Source organism: Neolamprologus brichardi, chromosome 3, assembly GCF_056152115.1.
Source record: "Neolamprologus brichardi isolate AB-2024 chromosome 3, ASM5615211v1, whole genome shotgun sequence".
In the NCBI taxonomy this organism is placed as follows: domain Eukaryota; kingdom Metazoa; phylum Chordata; class Actinopteri; order Cichliformes; family Cichlidae; genus Neolamprologus; species Neolamprologus brichardi.
Window position 1 is genome coordinate 49,178,057 of NC_142106.1, and position 21,080 is coordinate 49,199,136.

General features: G+C 40.1%; 1 long non-coding RNA gene across 6 annotated transcripts; it reads right to left on the minus strand.

The window, feature by feature from the left end:
* Nucleotides 1-5,494: 5,494 nt before the first annotated feature.
* On the minus strand, nt 5,495-19,564 carry LOC148105381 (uncharacterized). Of its 6 annotated transcripts, XR_015718512.1 has the most exons (5): nt 19,392-19,564; nt 14,406-14,733; nt 11,570-12,361; nt 10,577-10,706; nt 5,495-6,230 (listed from the first exon to the last, which is right to left on the minus strand). It is a non-coding gene; the product is annotated as an uncharacterized LOC148105381 (long non-coding RNA). The 6 variants fall into 6 exon arrangements; XR_015718508.1 differs by having other exon boundaries at nt 10,577-12,361; nt 14,406-14,730; XR_015718511.1 differs by having other exon boundaries at nt 10,577-12,356.
* Nucleotides 19,565-21,080: the final 1,516 nt, after the last annotated feature.

Sequence of the window (21,080 nt, forward strand, 5' to 3'; positions counted from 1 at the left end):
TGTATTGTTTGGAGTTTAGTCTGTTACTGTTGCTATTTTTACCATTTCTTCTTGGAGCAACTGTAACCCACATAATTTCCTTAGGGATTAATAAAGTATTCTGATTCTGATTCTGATTGTTTCAGGATACATGACCTGCCATTATCCAATGACACATCTGCTTACCTGTATCTTTTGCTTGTTTCTCTTCCTCTTCTTTTCTCTTTTTTCTAAACTGAAGACATGATGGCTTTGAACTTTTCTTTTCCATCTTACATTGGTTTTAATTTTGCACTCCAGTATGAACATTCATCCCCCAACCCGAGGTTCACCACAACATAACCTAACAGACCTACACCTTAATTCACAGATTCACTTTGTCTTTATTTCTGGGATTTCACACAACCCAGGATTCAAATCATGAATACATAATGGGCTTGGATTTACAACATTGTGAATGAAATGTGTTTTATTTGGAAGCAGCAGCCCCCCCTCCCCTTTTGACGGGTTGTGTGTGAGACTTTAAATCATCAAACTGTAAATTTAAAATTGTTATTGATCCCTTTACCCCGAGTCCTAAAGTGTATATTTATTTTCTTACTCTTCTTACATATATTGTTTGTTTATTTGCACTGCTGTAACTGGAGCCTCGTCGTCTCGTCTCTCTATATACTGGACTGTCTGTAGCAGAGATGACAATAAAGTTTACTTTGACTTCGGCAGCGAGCAGGCGCACCGAGGGCTCTCGCACTCACTTTTCGTGTATAGAATTTCGAAAAAACATCGGTGCAAATTATAAGTCTGTATCATAATGTCGGGTGTTTTCGTGTCTATTGGTTTGTTTTTATTTTGTTTTACTTTGCGAGTTGGTTATTAGACGCTGCTCCAGCCGGTCAGAAAATCCCCCGCCGCCCCGCCCTCTCCTCTCTGCGCCGCAAGCAGCAGGCGCACCTCGCAAACGAAGGGCGCCCTTACTCCCAGCAAATGGGCGATAGAAAACTGATCGGTGCCTGTGACATTCCCAATATGCGCTGGCTGATGTCGGGGCAGCATGAGTACGAGCATTTTTTATTTTTTTGCCGATGCCCGTGATGCCGCCCCCCACCACGATGCCGCCCTGGGCAACCGCCCGTGTCGCCCGTATCTAAAACCGCTACTGGGTACAGCTAAATATCCCAGAATGCATTCCGTCCAAAACTCAAACGCGGCAATGGCGGAGGACCGCGGCTAAAAAAGATTACTTTTTCTGGGTCACAAAATAAACTTTTAAGATATTTTCAGGCGAGGATGTAGCTGTGTAAACTTCAAATATCTACTCAGTTTATCAAGATATCATATATTTCTATATATTTCCAAACGTGCTCCGATGTTTCTGAGGCCATGGTTCTCAGCCGGAAAAGGGTGGAGTGCCCACTCCGGATAGGGGATGAGTTCCTGCCCCAAGTGGGGGAATTCAAGTATCTCGGGGTCCTATTCGCGAGTGATGGGAGAAGCGAGCTGGAGATCGACAGACAGATTGGTGCTGCGGCTGCAGTGATGCGGACGCTGCACCGATTTTATTTGTTCCTGAGTAAATTGGTTTGGCTGAGATTAAAGTTAAGCTTCATAACATATTAATCACAGTTAAATTAAGAGGGGACGGCAGTAAAAACTCCGGACCTGTGACATCATCAAGTACGCTGGTGTTCCAATTGTACAAATCGCGAGTCCGTACTCGCGTTCTCGGCAAGTCCGGTCTCGCCGAGAACGCGAGTCTGTACTTGAGAAAGGGCTCTTGACTTGTTGATTTCAGAATTGTGTCTGGGCCAACATGCAAGGGCTACACCCTAGACGTTGTCCTGGGGTACCTACTGAATCTATCTGTGACTGAAACCTGTCTTTTACCTATTTTAGAACATTTAGCAATTTTATTTGATCTTTTAATTCCTACATCTCCAGCCTCTGAGAGGGGAAATTGTTGTTTTCTTTGTATCTGCTGCCTTTTGTTGTTCTTGTACATTCTTTTAATGTAACCTTTTATTGTTATGCTATTGACCTGCAGCTTTGAAACTGTGTTGACTTGTCTAAATTAGAAGCTTGTCTATCTGCCATTAGTAGCTGGTTATCTGATCATTTCCTGCTTCTTAATACTGATAAGACCGATTTGATGGTCATTGGACCACAAAAATTTAAGTACTTGTCCCAAAATTTCACCTTGAAAATTGATGTCATAAATTGCAAAGACAAGGTAAAGATTTGGGTGTGTGGTTTGACATGGTGCTCTCCTTTGAGTCCAATGTGGAAGAGAAAACAATGACTGCCCTTTATCACCTAAAGAACATAGAACATATCTAAAATCAGGCAAGTTTTACCACTGGACACTGCAGAGGTACTTGTCCATGCATTTGTGCCTTTGCATTTGATTATTGTAAAGCTCTTCTTTCTGGGTTACCGAAGGAAGGTTTTAAAGGTTTGTAAATGATACAAAATGCAGCTGCTCGCATTTTAACCCTTGTGCTCCCCTTCGGGGCAGCTCCGGACCCCGGGGCTCCCAGAGTACCCCTGGGTCGCATTTCACAGGCCGCGCATCAGGGTTGGCTCCCGCGCCCCGTACACCCACGTTTCCCTCCCTGAATGCCATTCCCGTTTCAATTTTTCTCCTAGTTTCGGGCAGGCTCTATCACGTTCGTCCATGGGAGGCCACTGTTAAAGGGTAATTTATAATTCCAACATTAGCGTCCGCTTCAATATCGCTACCATCTGGGTTTGTTATTTTCAACCTTAAACTCAGCAGTGTGTCATTTAAATCCAGGTAATGCAACCCGTTTCCAGGCACATAAAATTCCAGAGGTCCCCGATCTGTGAGGGCTGTTACTGGTAAAATTTCTGAATAACATTTGTCCTCAATTGAAAACTGAGTCAGTGGTGCTGTAAACAGATCCAATTCGCTCAAGGTGCATTCGCTTGATCGTTCGTGAAGTAAAGACATTGTTGTTTGTTTCATAGTTGTTTTTTAGAAAATATCTTGCTTAGACTTGCGTCCTGTACGTCTGACGGTTTTACCAGTTTGCCTCTTTTTCACAGTTTTCTTCGGCTTTTTAAACTCTGTCAGCCTCTGACCCAGAGGACGTTTAAATGGTCTACGTGAAATTATGCTCAGCCCCGAGCCCTCTTGCTGTTCTGGTGTGTTCGAATGAGTCAAATTCGAGAGTGAGGAGGTGACAACATCTGAAGCAAAGCCTTTGACAGCAGGTTTCAAATGAGGTTTTTGCGATGCTCACACCCCGCTTTATGAACCGGGTTACAAATCTAAACAATTTTGAGAAAATAGATACTGTTCCTCGTCCGTAAATTACAGGCACACCTGAAAAGCCGGGCAGACCATTACCAGCCTGCGTTTCGTAATACCGTATACATCTATTATTATCCATATTGCTATGAGTTATGGCAGATACTTGACAGGCTGGAAATGTAGCTTGACTATCGTTTTACCGTAGGTAAAGTTTACAGGCTCGTTCTGATCGGTTTTGATTTCAATATGGATATTTTTGATGTGTTTGCGAGCCACAGGAATGTAATCTGGTTTGTTAAAACACAGGGTGATGATATCTCCGTAATTACCCTCTATTTTGACAGTACGCAGTAGGGGGGAGTAGCTATCACCCACGAGCTGTAACGCTGCTATATCAGAATAACAGAATAGATGATAACACCCTGCCTTTATATCTGCAGGATATGGGGCAAATTTGCGCTCGAATCGCTGCCAGACACCTGCTGGGACACCAAGCATATATGCGAGAGGCGGGAAAAACCTGAGTTGATATATGCCTCCAGATGTGAATTCAAACTTTTTAACATTTGGGTGATATTTTAGATAAATATCCGATTCGATACGCCTGAGGCAGGCTTCAACCTCTGCTCTCAGCGTGTTAGCGTCCTCATAAAAGCCGGCGCGTATTTTTGTTTTAACCACGTCATCAGGCCTCTGCTCAGCATCACCCTTTTTCCTCCATTCAAAATAAGCCTTATCATTCGGGAGATTAAGCCATGTATAGGGATATGAAATTTCAGTGAGAGCCACCTCCCACGCCCCATCGAGATTGAGATGCTGGGCCAAATCAACACGGAAGCAGCTACTGGTGTTATTTTTAAATACATTCAAATTAGCGTTTGATGGTAGCTTTGATGGTTTGATGGTTCAGGCCAGTTCCTCCATTTCACCAGGAAATAAATCTGTCCCCTCTGTTTACGTTTTGAGAGAATTTTGTCCATGTGATAGAGCTTATCCATGACAAGACCGATTTTCTGCAGCTCATGCTCGTAAAAACTACCGATAATTTCTTCCCCATCGTAATCTTTGATTTTATAAACAGGAGGGTCTCTAGGTATGCATTGGTCAATAGTAAATATCTCACCGGTGAATGTTTGCTCATACCGCTTATCAAACACACCTCTAACTTTAGACAGCCTCACGTGATCTCCCTTTTTAAATTTCATGGGCTTTTTTCTACAACAAGAAGAAGAAGAAGTGCTAACGCTGTGTTGTATGAATTTACTTGATTCGGGGCCATTTTTATGGAACGATGATAACTAGTGTTATAGCTGTGTAATAAATCTTGTAACACATCGACATTTCTACGTGTATTTGCAGCAGTGAAATATCTATACATTTTACTTTTAAGAGTTCTATTAAACCTTTCACAGACTGAGGCTTTTAGATCGCTCCCTGTAGCAAAATGATTTATACCATGCTTTTTCATTAAAGATTGAAAACTGGAATTAAAAAATTCCTTACCACTATCTGTTTGTAGCTTTTGAGGAATTTGGCTATCTTTTAAGACATAGTCAAAAGCCTTAGTGACTTGAACGCCTGTTTTGTTTTTCAAGACTCTTGCATAAGCTTTTTTTTAGAGAAAATATCTATAACTGTAAGTAAATATTGATAGCCATCGTTATGCTCGGATAACGCTCTCATATCACAAAGGTCTGCTTGGCATTGATTAAGAGGTCTGGGGACAAATACGCGATTTCTCGGAAAGCGCAGGCGTGCAGCTCTGTGCAAGGTGTAAGCATCCTGTTCTGCAAGGAACTGCTGAGCTGTTTGCGCGTTAATCTTTGTACCAGTCTCATCCTGTACGCTTTTAATCAATTGTTGCACACCGCAAAAACTACCAGGGTGAGATGGGTCATAATATGTTCGTTTCAATAGAATCTGCTCTGCCATGTGTGATCTTTGAAGTAATGTTTAACTATGGTTTTATTTCATGATCGAGCGGTTACTTATTTCATGTAAACGAGTTCACAAAAAATATTTTATTTGATGTAATTAATAACATTACACTTTGATTCTAGTAAAACAAAATAATGAGTTTGATTCTTGCAATGCTTTTCCAATAAAGTTTTATTTGATGCAACGGTTTTCCAAAACAGTTTTACTTGCTGTAATGAAGAAAAAACGAATACATTTAAAACGGGTAAAAACAACTCCGAGCAGTAAGAAAAAACAAACAAACAGACAAAAAAAAACAAACAGCAAAGCTAAAAACAAGAAAAACAAAACATTTGAGAAAAATAATAGGCAAGAGAAGAAAAACGATTACTAGGAGAGCCAAAGTGAGTAATTCTCGTCTAGTATGTTAGGAATAACTATCCTGGTCACCTCCGTGACGCTGGCGTGAATTTCTTGCAGCGCGGCCTCTATATCGCGGACATCTCTGAGTTCAAACAGATATGCCTGGGCAATGTCTCTGACTTGAGCCGCTGGTGGTGAAAAACCCTCTAACCGTAAAATTTGTAATAATGTGTTGGTGAAATGTCCATTCCATAGTCTTTTACAGAGTTCATCATAGTACCTGAAAAAGTAATATTTTTCCAGCGGGAAAAGACAAGGATGTCGTCTCTGTGAGGGGTGGGAGACCCTTCACCTGCAGTGTGGATAATGCTTCAAGTGATGTTCAGATGGAACTCATTGACTTGCAGTCTGACACACTTCTGGCAGAGCACTTCAGGTCAGTCTCACTGCTGGACTTTTATTCCTCCCTCAAAGAAGAGAACTTTCCACACCTGAGGAATCATGCTCAGAGGATTCTAGTCCTCTTTGGATCTACCTATGTATGTGAACAGACATTCTCGGTGATGAAGTTCAACAAATCCAAACACAGGTCCTCTGTCACTGATGACCACCTCTCAGCTGTTCTTCGCATAGCCACCTCAGACATTCAGCCAGATTTCAATGCCCTTGTTCAAAACCAAAACAGGCTGGATTATTCTCACTGAAAAGGAGGAAAACATGACACAAGTCATTATATTGTTGCATTTCTATAAACTTGTTGTTTGTTGAGTTAAACATGTTAAAATAAAATGACATTCATTCGGTGGTTGTTTTTGTTTTATTTGGAATATGCGCCACAATTTCACATAGCATAGCTCAATATAAATATTTACATTATTTTATTTTTGTTTTATTCTTCTGATTACCAGTACCAGCTATTCATAATATATAATTTAGTGAATTTTACAATTTAAGAAAGTTAAGCAGACTTTGGTTCAAGATGTCGTTGATGTGGCCCTCTGACGCAACTCGGGTTTCATGTGGCCCCTTGTAAAAATTAATTGCCCACCCCTGGTGTAGAGGGTGGAAATCAGCCAAGACAGCTCATGAAATATAATAATAATAATAATACATTTTATTTGAAAGGTCACTCAAGGTCACTGTACATAGTAGAATAAAAGCAACATAAAAGCAACATAAAAGCAAGCAGTTTACAGAATCATAAAAGCATAAGACATAAACAAATAAAAAAGCAGAGTGGAGAGGTTATGTGGGATAAGCTATTTTGTACAAGTGGGTTTTGAGCTTGGACTTAAAGAGTGAGAAGGAAGAGATATTTCTTAAATCAGGAGGTTGGGAATTCCAGAGTCGTGGAGCAGAGCAGCTGAAAGCCCGGCTCCCCATGGTTGGAAGACGGGGGGAAGGGACGGAGAGTGAAAGGGAAGAAGAAGATCTGAGACAACGAGATGGGGCAGTAATCTTAACCAGATCAGAGAGATATGGAGGAGAGAGATGATGAATAGCCTTAAATGTGTACAAGAGTATTTTGAAATTGATGCGATATTTGACCGGGAGCCAATGAAGCTGCTGCAGGACAGGAGTGATGTGGTGGACAGAAGGGGTCCTGGTGATGATACGGGCAGCAGAGTTCTGGACGCGTTGGAGCTTGTGGATGGATTTTTGAGTAAGACCAAAAAGAAGTGAATTACAATAATCAATCCGGGAAGTAACAAGGCTGTGGACAAGAATGGCAGTGACATGTGGGGGGAGAAAAGGACGGAGACGATTAATGTTGCGCAATTGATAATATGCAGACCGAGTAACATTATTAATGTGTGAATTGAAAGATAAAGTACTGTTGAGGATGACACCCAAACTTTTCACAGAGGAAGAAATGAAGACCGGTGAGTTATTGATAGTAATAGAGAAACTGTTGGTTCTGGATAATGTTGATTTAGTGCCTATAGAGGAGCTCGGATTTATTACTATTGAGTTTGAGAAAATTAGAAGAGAACCATGAATTTAGTTCAGCTAAACAGAGGGTAAGGGAGGATGGGGGAAGAGCAGAATCAGGTTTAGTGGACAGCTGGGTGTCTGCTTACATATTATTGATTTCAGTTGTGTAAATCTACAAGAGCCACTACAGCTGATTTTACTGTTCCCCACCTGCTAAATTACACTGTAAGATAGAAACCCCTGCTGAGCAAAAGGAACAAAGGCTGGTCTCAGTTTTGCCAGAAAACATCTCGATGATCCCCAAGACTTTTGGGAAAATACTCTGTGAACTGTCTCTGCTGCTCATCTTCAGAAATGACAAGTATCTCAGTCTTCCACACAGCTAGCCTTTTGTTCTCGTCATTCAGATTGTATCATTGACTTTAGGATCTGTTGTTTGATCTTTTCCTTCCATCTCTCCTGGTTTATTTCTCACCAATCTCACTTGCTACAGTGACTACAATAAAAACATCCCGTTTGTGGAACAGCACATATGTGTCTGATCACTCTGGACTGCATGCTCAATACAAATCTCAGCTCCAGTAAGGACCTCAGTCACAAAGAGAAAACCTCAACACATAATATACACAAATCCCATAATGTGCACCAAATTAATACTGTTTTTTCTCAGTCCTTACAGCGCTTTCTGTCACCCAGAGCCAGTTAATGTCTCCAGACCAGCCCTAAAGAAGTGCTCCTTGATCTTTGAAAATGAATCCACTGTGAGTGTGTGAACAAATGTCATTGTTTTAAGCCCCACAGATACAATCATAGTCTAACTGTACAATGCAATGTAGTCCAAATAATCCAGCACATATGCAGCAGTTAAGAAAAGAGACAGAGGGGTCAGTGAGCAGGGACCTTTCAAAATGCTACATTTTAGTTTTTATCTTTCACCAGAATCACACTCTTACTTTTCTGTGTTCATGTATTTTAAGTGAAATTAAAGCTAATTAGAGCTTAATGGCAAGAAAGCGAAAGTGGAAAGTGCTAAAAAAAAGAGAGAGAGAGAATTATCCTTTTAAGTGAATCTAAATATTTCCCTTCCTCTGTCTAAAAAAAGCATCATCTCCTCTCTCTGTTTATACCAACTCTATTGTCTGACTGGCTTTTGGAGACTCAGATTTGAAGTTTGCCAAACATAAAAATCGATATTGTTCACTGAATGTTTTCTAACAGTAAATATTTTTCAAACATTTGTTCCCAGTTTCTGTCTTTCCATGTGTTGTCCCTTAATCTGAACTGGAACCCAATGAAGCAGAGTGTAATCACCTCCTACGAGCCATCCTGTCACAGTGAGTGGAAGCTACAGTATCATATACTGGCTCATTGTGATTTACAATGTGAGCTATTCATGGTGGCCTAAAACAAACTGTGTGCATGCTCTTGTTGTTAAAGGGAATCGCCCTGCGAAGCCACAAGTCAGCGTCACCTCTGTTTCCTGCTTGTCCAAAGTGAACAGTCATGAAAAGATCAATTCATACAGAAGTGAATTGTAGTGGAAGCAGCAGGATCAGTCATGGACGCACAAGTTGTTTTGCAGTCTGTTTTGTGGCACCACAAGGGAGCCTGTAGTGACTGGAGCCCCACTGGATCATCACCAGTAGGAAAAAAAAAAACACCACGTGGAACATTTTTGTAGAATCGTTGCAAATTTTCCAGCACACACTGGATGTGATCTGGGAATGTAGTTTCTTGCAACATGTACTCATATATTTATGCAATACTTATGTAAGAATGCTGTTTGTTTACTTCAACTCAGCATTCAGTACAGTTATTCCCTCCAAGCTGATCACCAAACTTGTGGCTCTTAGACTCAGCAACTCCATCTGTATCTGGATCATGGACTTTCTGACCAACAGACCCCAGCATGTTAGGTCAGGCCATAACTGCTCTACCACCATCACACTCAACACTGGCACTTCACAGGGCTGTGTGCTGAGCCCGTTCCTCTATGACTGCAGACCTGGGTATGGATCCAACTCCATCATCAAGTCTGCAGATGACACCACCGTGACTGTCTCATCAGTGACAACGATGAGACTGGCTACAGGGAAGAGGTAAAGCACCTAGCTGTGTGGTCTGACAATAACCTGCTCCTGAGTACCAGCAAAACCAAAGAGCTCATTGTGGACTTCAGGAGGGAGAAGACAGATACCCATGTCCCCATCTACATAAATGGCACAGCTGTTGAATGGGTCTCCAGCTTCAAGTTCTAGGGGACCCACATCTCTGAGAATCTGTCCTGGTCAACTAACACCTCCAGCCTGGTCAAGAAGGCCCATAAGCGCCTTTTTTTCTTTACGATACTGAAGAAGAACCACCTGTCTAATGACATACTGGTTAACTTCTACCGCTGTGTGATAGAGAGCATCCTGACCAACTGTGTCACAGTGTGGTATGGGAACTGTTCTGTTGCTGACCGCAAGGCACTGCAGCGGGTGGTGAAAGCTGCCCAACGCATCACAGGGACTCCACTTCCTGCCATTGAGGATGTCCACAAGAAGAGATGTCTATGCCAAGCACGCATCATTCTCGGGGACTCCTCTCATCCTGCCTCCAGCTCCTCCCCTCCAGAAGGCGCTACAGGAGCCTTCAGATTAAAATCAGCAGGTTTAGGAACAGCTTCTTCCCCACAGCTGTCACCCTACACTGTTCACTATTGTAGTCTGTTCAGAGAGCTACGCTTCCACTGCTGTAGATATATTCATAGCACTCTGTAGATCTGTTTACCTCACACCGATACATCTGTATATATGTAGTACATCTGTATATTTGCTCTTATTGCACTTACTGATAAGATGCAAACTGTATTTTGTTACCCTGTATTTAGACATGTGTAATGACAGTAAAGTTGAATTCTAAATGCTATCCTAAACATTTAAACAAAAGCAGCTACACAGCTACAGGAGAAGTTTTTAGAAGTGATTTTTAGAAGGCCAGTAAAGAGAGCATGGAGACAGATGGAGGATTCCAAATCCACTGAATCTACACGCTTCCTGTTTCCACCTCATCCTTCCAGTGCTCTACTATACTCCCTGCTCTCTCTACCACAACTGTCTTTGAACTTGCCTGGGCCAGGTCTGAGTCCAGCTTTGCAACTCCAGCCAGGTCACATGACACAGGGGTTTGCTCTGATGTCAACAGGCAGGTCAGTGGAGCCCTCTGGTGATGGATTTATGCCAGTGAAACAGGAGGAGGCCTGAGAACAGACAGCAGGCTTAACTAGCAGGACAAAGTAGCATGTAGTACTTGAAGGAGTCATCACAGCCAATCAGTTCTCAGGAAAATGGAACATCACATACATTTTCTCTTCTTTGATTTTCATCAATGTATTTCCTTTGAAATTTAAAAATTTTTTTTTATTTTTTATTTTGAAATATTTCCTTCTGTCAATATTTCTGCCTGATTAGAAGCTCATAGGCAGTTCCTGTCACTCTACAATAAAATAATGTAAAGGCTGCCCTCTCTGCCATCCCACTAGCTGACCTAACTGACACAAGTAAACTGTGTTAAGATGCCCTACATGGACTAAGGTTCTTGGCCACATACATATAGATTTGTGTGGCTGTAGAAATCATGCCATGAAGCTCCCAGCGCACATTTTTGATGCTTCTGTCTGTGGCAGAGGTGGTTTTGGAGCTCGGCAGAGCCTTGGTGGCTTTTACTGACTATACACCCCTACCCATTTATTATGAACAAACAGCACAACTGTTTGTGGTTTTTTTCTATATTACACTTGCATGATTTAGATTTATACTTATGTGGCAGCTAATCACTAGCCTGACAAAGTTATTTTAAATGATATCATGTCATGAATAACATAAGTTATTTTCCATGAAATCGAAAAGTGGTGAAATTCTCAAAAAATGAATGAGACGTGCATGTAATTTGACATATTTTGTTGTTTTGTGTGTGTGTTTTTTGAAATTTTGACGTGTATCTGAAAAACACAATTTTGAAAACACTGGAAAGACCTCAAGACATTTTTTCTTTTACTTACTATGTAAACAAAAATTCCCACCAATGCTTTTCAGTGTGAAATTTAGTGTGTAGAGAAAATACCTGTGCCGGGTTGTCTCCATCTAGTGGTGAATAACGCATTACCACTACATCAGGTGAGTTTTTCTCTGTGCACAGTGACACAAAACTCATTTAACAACATAAACTATTTAAAAAATGATGTAGGCAGATCAAGGCAATGTTACAGATTCAGTAAGAACAGAAGTTTATTGCAATCCTTCAAATATGCAGGGCGTCACACTAACACAGTTGCTTATGTCCAGCATAGCTCTGTTATTATCAATTTGATTCGAAACGTGTCCAGTTTATTGTCTTAAACTGGCATTAAAGTTTCAATGAACTAAAGTGGTCCCTCTGAGTCAGCACCCAGAAAGCTCGTCTCTTTTAAAAATGTGGCCATAAATACGAGCGCTGCTAGGATCTTAAAACACTGGGGCTAAATCCAGACCTGAAATCTTTGGAAGTTTCACTCAGTAACAGCACCTTTTTAATATTATTGACTATATTTTATAGTCACATTTATATAAAATGTCAAACATTATACGTTAGCTAAAGGTTGAAGTCACAGAATTATACTGAACAACAATGCAAATTGAGTTTTTCTTGTTTGTACTATATATTTGATTTATTGTAAGCAGCGGGAGTAAAACCTAAAGAAAAAAATAGTAAAAATATGAATGAATCTCTGCTCTTACAGCTTGTGCTTTTATTGTGCCGTGATGTCTCCTTTGAAACTGTCCTCTTGCTCGTCTTTTGGATGCTCACCTCTTCTTCACCTTTCCTGTTCCTTTCACTAAACTGCTGCACTCTTGTTCTCTGCTCTCGCCTCCTGTTCTGGTTACAATTAGAATGCAGTCAGCATGTGCCAAATTTGATGCACTGTAAACAAATATCAGACTGTAGAAAAGCCAATAATAATGCACTGAGCAAGTTCATGCCATAAGAGCTAAATGGCCTTAAAAGAAAATCCTGAATGCCTAATACAGGACAGGCCAACATTGAATGCAGCCACAGATCGACATCAGTCAGCTTTCTGCATTTTCCACCTGATCACATCTGTCCTCAAAGTCATGTCATTTCCTCTGTGGTTCATTTATGTTTACTTTTACATTTGCAGTGACAATAAATTTAGTGACATAGTGCACACATTATTTCCTATGGACTGCTGGGTTATCTTGGTTTATTTAAGTTAGTATTTTTAAAGGTGCAGTCAGTCATTTTTTAGGTTATTTGATAGAAAAAAAGGATCTTGTACTCATAAATAAACATAGAATAGTGGATAAAAATGACACATTGTTAAATGTGTCATTGGTCACTGCTTAATTTCCTCATTATTTAAGCATTACTCATCCTTAGTATGTCATTTATAAATACAGATATACGTTCTTAGAAAGAACCACTTCTGAACCTGATCTCCTTACTCCAAGGAGCTTTTGTGAGTTATCATTGTGCCAGAGGAGGAGGGCATCCAATACTTCTTTCATTTCACCTGGGTTCACCTGTGGGAAAGCACAGCGCCGAATACCCTGACTATTTCTTTGAATTCAGGAGTACTAGTGAACTAATCTTGAGTGATTACTGAATTATCTGAATAAAGCTAATGAACCAGAGAAATTCTAAACTCTTAAACATCCCAGAGATATCTGAATTTATGTCTGCACCTTCACACTCCAGATATGAAGGATCATACCTGTTTTACCTCCGGTGTTATGCCAAAAAGTGATCGTCTGACAAAAACTGATTTCCAATGTCTTTACTTATATTGGGAAATAGACTTTAGTGAACATGATTTACAAAAGGGTATATATCAAGTTTAATAACGACCCATTTTTTCAAGTATATTTATAACTCTGTGTTATTGTAACTATATTAAAACCAACCCAGTCCTATTGGGACACTTAAAATATGTTTAGAGAACTATTATTATATTTGTTGCAATTTCTGCTGTCCTCTTGGCCAGATTACTCTTTAAAAAAGTAATTTTAATGTCAAATGAATAAATACAAAGTAAAAATCACTGCCAAAAAGTGATTGCAGCTTCTACCTTGTGACAGGAATGTTGTTTGTGGCACAAGATGACTCAATATTACTCATGAGGGATACATGTGACATGTTTCGCATATTATAGACCAAAAAGTTGTCTATAGCAGTTTATCCCTCCTGTTATGTTGCGGGTCAGATTGACCCAGAACAGAAGAGATGTCACATGTCATCTGCATCACTACAGAAAACGAAAAAAATCTAAATTATAAAAGAAAATTGTAAAATAATCAATGCCAGTGTTTCTGACACTTTTGGATGAGTAAATTTGCCCCGGGTCAAATTAACCCAGAAGCATAATTGGTGTTCCTGGAAACCAACATAACAGGAGGGTTAAATATGATCAACTGGTTTTTGACAACTACCGAAAATTAGTTTATGGCAGATATGACTTTTTGACACAACACCAGCTAACTGACAAGACCTAGTTAAAAGCTAATATTACGGTTGAATATTACTGCACCTAACCTTAGGCTCCAGTATTCTAAAACTCGCACTTTCCCTCTGATAAACCATATGATTATGTAACAAATATGTCAGCTTACCAAAGAACAGAGGACAATTTATTCAGGGTGTGACAGCACTTTACCACCTGTGTCCAACATATAATACAAATTTCTGGACTGGAGCATGTACATCGTTAAAAACTCCAGGACTTCATCACAGCCTCTCTCACATCCGCTTTACATGTGTAGTTTACAGGAAACTTAAATAACACTGGGTGAATATGTTTGTAGCAGGATAAAATTAGGGTCCCTTATATGAATGGGATTTAAACAGGGAGAATGAAGAAAAATATTGGCATCAGTTACCAACACTTCACTCAATTGAGACTCACTTGTGTTTAACACTGGAATATGTGAACATATTACTTATTGAGTCCTTTCTCAGTCCATGGGTTGTAAAACCGCAACATCCTCCATCCGTAGTAAGAGAAAGCGTCTGTGGCAATAACCAAAATGTCTCCATACAGCCTTTGTGAATAAGAAAATATTTTTTAAAAATCTTTTTAAAATGTATAGAGCTAAATATAAAACGTGTCTGTGAGTCCTTCAGTCCAAATACTCGAGGTTGAGAAGAATATATAGCAGCCGCTGATCCCTCAATGGCACCAGTAAGACGGCAGGACAGCAGGGCCTCTTCCTCAGCAGAAGTCTCCTCCACTGCTAGCAGGAGAATGACACATGAGTATTTTAAAGGTACTGCGTGTACAGATATTACTGCTGGCTCACACAAGCTTCCTCTGACAAAGCTACAGACCTTGGCTGTGTCCCAATCCAGCGACCGCACGCTCCTGAGTACGCATTGTGAAACATATTACGTCACAGCGACGTGACGACGGCTGTCTCAATTTGAAGTGTACTCCAAATGCGCCGTCGATTTTCCCAAATTTGAAGTGTGGTCCGCTGTACACTTCGTGGTCCCATATATCCCACAATTCATAGCGCAGTGGTGGGTGTGGATAATTTTGCCGAAAAATACGGCAGAGGGCAGAGGCGGCGCAGCCGAAGAGTAAACTTTCAGAGGTAAGTTTACTGAATATGATGTCACTTATTTATGTGCGAATGTTTAATAATGAAGAACATTAAAACATGACTGTTGGCCACATGTCAGCAGAGTTATGTGACATTAGTGATGTGTCCAACTAACTTGGTTTTAAAGCCTTTACTTTTAAATATACGCCATTCAATAGTCGACCTTAATCTTACAGAGAATGTGATGATTTTATGGATAATTAAAGTCAGTCTTATATCCACAAACACAACAAGCTGAAAGTTAGTGAATGCTGCTCGGTTTGCAGTCCTGAATATCACGGCACAAGCAGGATTCACTGCACTGTTAATGTTAGCTATGTTATATTGCTGCCTCTGTTCGGTGGTGTTGAGCCAAACGGACTTTAACGTGTGTTTGAACGAGCTGACGGTTCATTCGTTAAGCTGAAAGAAAGATGCTTTAATCACAGCAGTCACACATGTGTCCACTGTACCATCTGGGAACTCTTCTTGTTCAGCACTCGTAATAACACAAACACTAAATCCTCCTTCTTTTGTGCTGTTTTGTAGCAGTGTATACACCTGAGACTGTCACCTGTCTGTCTGTCCTGCACTCTCTCTCTGTTTCTTTCTCTCTGATTGTGGAATAAAAGTATGAACATGTATTTATAAGTTACACTTGTGTTTGAATCCTGCAGCTTATCACACATTTGATTTCCATGTGTGACAACTGCAAGTGTCCAGAGTGAGGACAGACTGAGGGACCCACTGTGGAACATCATCTGTGAGGCTTTGCACCCCTGATGATCCACCAGGACAAACTCAGCAGTGTGTGAGGAAGAGGGGGAGGAAGAGCCAGCAGCAGCTGACAGATGGAGAGAATAGACAGACTGTTCCCTGTTTGTGAAGGACTGCTAGAAAAGTTTAGAATAACTAATTGTCTGTCCTGAATCAGTCTTATTAGGTAATGTTCAAATAATTTGATCATTCCAGCATTTTCAGTGTGGGAGAAAGTACTCAGGGCCTTCAAGTTACACACTATGAAAGGCAGCAACAAGTTTAATGTTCAGAAACCTAAAGTATGTATCAGCAGCAGAATGGAGCTAAAAATAAATTTTTGTTTCAGTTCTATGAAGCTTTGAGTATTTTGGATTAGTAGCACTGCTGTGTTTGTTGCATCATATTGATGTAATTGTTTATATGCTTTATATATTCTGAGGTAAGCTGATCTATAGTGTTACATCATATTCTATAAGGATGTTATGTGTTTGTTTACTTTCTGCCCAGTTTGACCCATTTAGCAGAAGTCAGCCTGTTTAAGGCTCTGATATCTATTCTGTATGACTTAAAGCAGTTATGACATGGTCTGATTTTCTCACCCAATAAAGGAATATTTCATATATCAGTCTACTCTTCATGTTATCAGACACAGTTATCACAGCTCGTACATTTTGTTTTTACACATATATGTAAGCATTGAGCCAAATGTGATAATGCCAACAAATTAAACGAACAATATTTGTCTCTTATATATGATACATCTATATCAGGGGTCGGCAACCTTTCTGATGACGAGTGCCATCTAAAATTTCCTCAGAAGTCAATGTGTCATATGATTGCATTAGCAATAAATTTAATAACGCTCTATATGAACAGTTACACACTATATAGAACCACTTTATAGAATTATATTTGTTTGCAGATGTTGGCAGCTATCAGCGAATAGTTATCAGCTATTCTGAAACAAAAAAAAAGGCACTTTTTATCCATAACAACAAATGAACTGTACAACAGAAAATGCAAATGCTATCTATGGCCTCCTCACAACAATGATAAGAAAAATAAACTGGGCCAATATGGCATATTTGTTAATACAGAGACACACATGTTAATGTGATCTCTGGTCTCCCACTCAGAGACACAGGTCTTCCAGTGTCCAGCATTCAGACGGCTACCTGAGGACACTCATGTGAGAGAAAATCTGCTCACACAGACATGTAGAGCCAAATACTGTCAATAAGGCCTCTGCAATGTTCTGAAGACAGTTAAACTTGTCAGGTAGTGATTTCCAGCAGGTGAAAAGGCAGCTCCATGAACACGCACAGCTGTGGATTCCAGCTGCATGGTTCGCCACTGAATTTTAGCTGTGAAAATATGCTTCTAGCTCAGATTAACAAAGGTAGGATGATTTGCCACTAAATTTTAGCTGTTAGTATGCTTGTAGGTCACATTCACAAAGGTAGGATGGTTTGGCACTTAATTTTACCCGTCAGAATATTTTTCTGGTTAATAATCACAAAGGTAGTACGGTTTGCCACTTAATTTCGTGTTGTGCGCATGCGCAGAAACAATGGGTAGGATGGTTTGTCAGGTAGGATGGAACTAGCTGAAGTCCGGGACAAACTGCATTCCTTTTCAGCTCAATACAAAACGCGTAATATTTTCTCTGAATGCAGGACAATTCCGTCTTTTTACGGGACGGTTGGCAACTCTACTAACTATCAGTAGTATCATAGCACCCACCCAGCTGTATAGAAACTCCATCATGCTAGCTAGCACGCAGTACGAGTTACTGTAACTGACTGTAAAAAGTCAGCACAACAAAAATAAAACTCCACCTAAACTTGGTTTATATCTGACCAACATAGACTGCATGGTCATAACTTCTTACCTGAAGTTCAGTTCACCTGACACTCAGACCGGTGGCCGCCTCGGGTCTCTCCACTTGCCTCCCCTTTCTCTCATCCACCTGCTGACCTCCACCACTTGCTAATGTGGTGGAGGTCTGTGGAAGCCACCAACAAACAACTGGGTTATTTTTACACACTGACCAGCATCTGGCCAATCCACCACCTTTCAGTGTTTATAACGTTACAAAAAAAATAAAAAATCATTGGCCCACTGCGCAAATGCCCGGTATGCCCGATGGCCAGTCCAGCTATGGTTGTGCCATCAGTTAACCCTTCGCCTAGGGTTGCCGACCCCTGATCTATATATACACTGTCAAAGATACTTGTCTTTGAGTGAAGATTTAAGGTGAGAGGAAATATAAATAACTTCAACTTGAATCTTTGACACAGAGTTCAAGCTCACTGCTGTAATATATCATAATAATCTGACAATAAATATATTGGCCATATTATATTTACATTACCAAAGTGAGATGACTTTAGTCTCATGAACAACATTAGCTAATTGTTATTTACTAACTAATCTTGAAATGACTGTTCAGTACAGAAATGAAGCCCAACAATTATGTTTTTACAGTCCCGTGGTCTCAGCCTCAGCTAATCAAAGTGATGTCATAAAAAAAAAGTAATGAATGAACAACAAAACATTTTTCTCCTTCATTTCTGTCAAACAATGCTGTATGAAACGTTTCTTGCGGTTAGTATCATGGTTGCTAGGCAACCTGAGCAGCGCGACGACGGCCAGACCGTCCCATTTCACAAGCCTCTCATTTCCGCACTTCTCGTACTTCCTAGTACGCGCCGTACGTAGTACGCAAACTGCGCATACTCCAAAGCTTGCGGTCGCTGGATTGGGTCACAGCCCATGTGTGCTCATAGCCCCTAAACAAGTCTGCAGTCTGCTAGTTCAAATGCACAACATAAATTACAACTTACTGTACAATGAACACATATCGCTCACTGAGTTAGGTCATTCTTGCACCTTTTTTAAAACACACCCCTTTAGCTTACATCTTGAAAGTAGTGCAAGCCATATGGGTTCATATTCCAAACAGTAACACACGAACTTGATCACCGAAATCCGCTTAACATGGCTGCTAATTTTCAAGCTTACTAGCTTATTCACGATTAGCACACTAATAATCATCATTAACCACACATCATAACATAACCAAACGATAACATATAGAAAGAAACAATGTAGGTATAAAACACAAATTCTTAACTAGCAGGAGAATAAATAATCAGTATTTTAAGGCTACTGCATGTACAGATGTCACTGCTGGCTCACGTGAGCTACCTCTGAGAACCCCACAGTTTACTCCCCAGCTGACTGTCGCGAAAGAGTCGTAAATCACCGGCATTGTAAAACTTTAAATTATTCCAGGGCATGTTAAAAACAAAACACCAAACAGATGGACTGGATATTAAACGGTATCAAAGGCACACAGATTAACACAGGGTTACAATTACATTCTACCATCGTCACATCGAGAGTTTATTCATTAATCATCAGAGTTCAACAATGTGACATCCAGTTGAAAACAACTTCAGTAACGCCAGCCAAAACATGCTAACAGTAAATAACAGCACAAAAACAGCCGTGCTTATCGACAGCTCAACATATCCTCAACAACTCACCTCAGTATGGCTGCCATCGGTCACATTTTAACTGTCCGTTTTACAGCCTCTTCCAGAAAACGAACGCTTAAGGGGTAACTATACACATATACAGTATATTGATTTTATTTGGTTTTAGAGTTTAACCTGAAATCTTTAGCTGCTGAGCAGCAGAGCTCCAAAGCGTCCCCTGTAACCATGGCTACGCAGAGGCGTAACAGTGTTCCAACTGTGACGTCACGGAGGAGAACCTATGTCAAACTGATACCTGGATCAGCCTGCAACTTTTATTGGCACTTTTCTGCTGAGATCCGGAGCTCGACGCCCTGGCACCCCGGGATAAGATGAGTTGCTGTGTTTTTCACGGAGAAAAAATAATTAACATGGAATAACGTCAGTCTCAGATGGAAAAAAAAAAGATCCAAGCAAAAGAGGACAGCAGATTGAGAAGAGACTTCTTCAAACGGTAAGGAGCTTCTACCAAGTGATATTTGATAAGGTTAAAACTTCAAGCTTAAATCTAATGTCCAGATTCATGCTAAACTTTTCTGATTACTCAGTGAATCTGTTCATATGTTGCTGTTTTAAGCTATTAATTTCATGGTGACAAATATCTTTGACAAAAAATGCAGGATTAATTAAAGGCTATATATGACTGCTAGGTTAGGACGTGGTTAGGAGCAAATAGAGAGAGAAAGAGAGAGAGAGAGAGATTTTTGCTCTGATAGAAATCTTTATTATTATTTGTTTGTTTGTGGCCAATACAATAAATTGTCTCCTGGCTTTCAGGTCCCCCTGAGCCAAATTTGCAAAAAATACCAGATTTTACAATCAAGGAACAAACTAGAGTAAAGGACAAATTGCCTATTAAACAATAATTTGGAGCAGAGGGGCAACTTCCTCAGAAGCCATTAAAATGATTTGAGAGTAAAGATCATGCATCATCGTGGTAAGAAAAATTATATCCAATGTGTAGCAAAGATACAAGAGGGAGTCATTGAAGTGAAGGAACACTGAAGTGACACAAAAGATAATTCAAATTTTACAGTTTTTGCAATTAAGAAAAAAAAACAGATTTAAAGTGAAACAAATATTTCTAAATCATGGAATGGTGCTGACATTATCACTCATTCCATATTGAGGTTTGCAGTCTTTCTCTACTTTAACTTTTGAAGTTGCATGTACACATATGCTTTAACTGCATATGTGTACATGCATGTGAACTGATGTGTGCTTGTGTGGTGATTTGAAGTTACGGTGCCTTGAAAAATTATTCATAGTTCTTGAACTTTTACACATTTTGTCACCTTACAACCACAAACAAAATGTGTTTTTTATTGACCTTTTCTATGATAGATTAACACAAAGTAGCACATAATTGTGAAGTGGTATGAAAATAATACATGGTTGTCAAAATTCTAAGCAAATAAATTTGGAAAAGTGTGGCATGCATTTCTATTCAAACCCCTGCTCTTCATAGAGCCACCTTTTGCTACAGTTACACCTGCAAGTCTTTTGGAGTATGTCTCTACCAGCTTTGCACATCTAGAGACTGAAATATTTGCCCATTCTTCATTGTAAAACAGCTCAAGCTCAGACAGATTGGACAGAAAGCGTGTCTGAACAGCAATGTTCAACTCTTGCCGCAGATGCTTAATGGGATTTAGGTCTGAACTTTGACTGACCCTTCTAACACATGGATATTCTTTG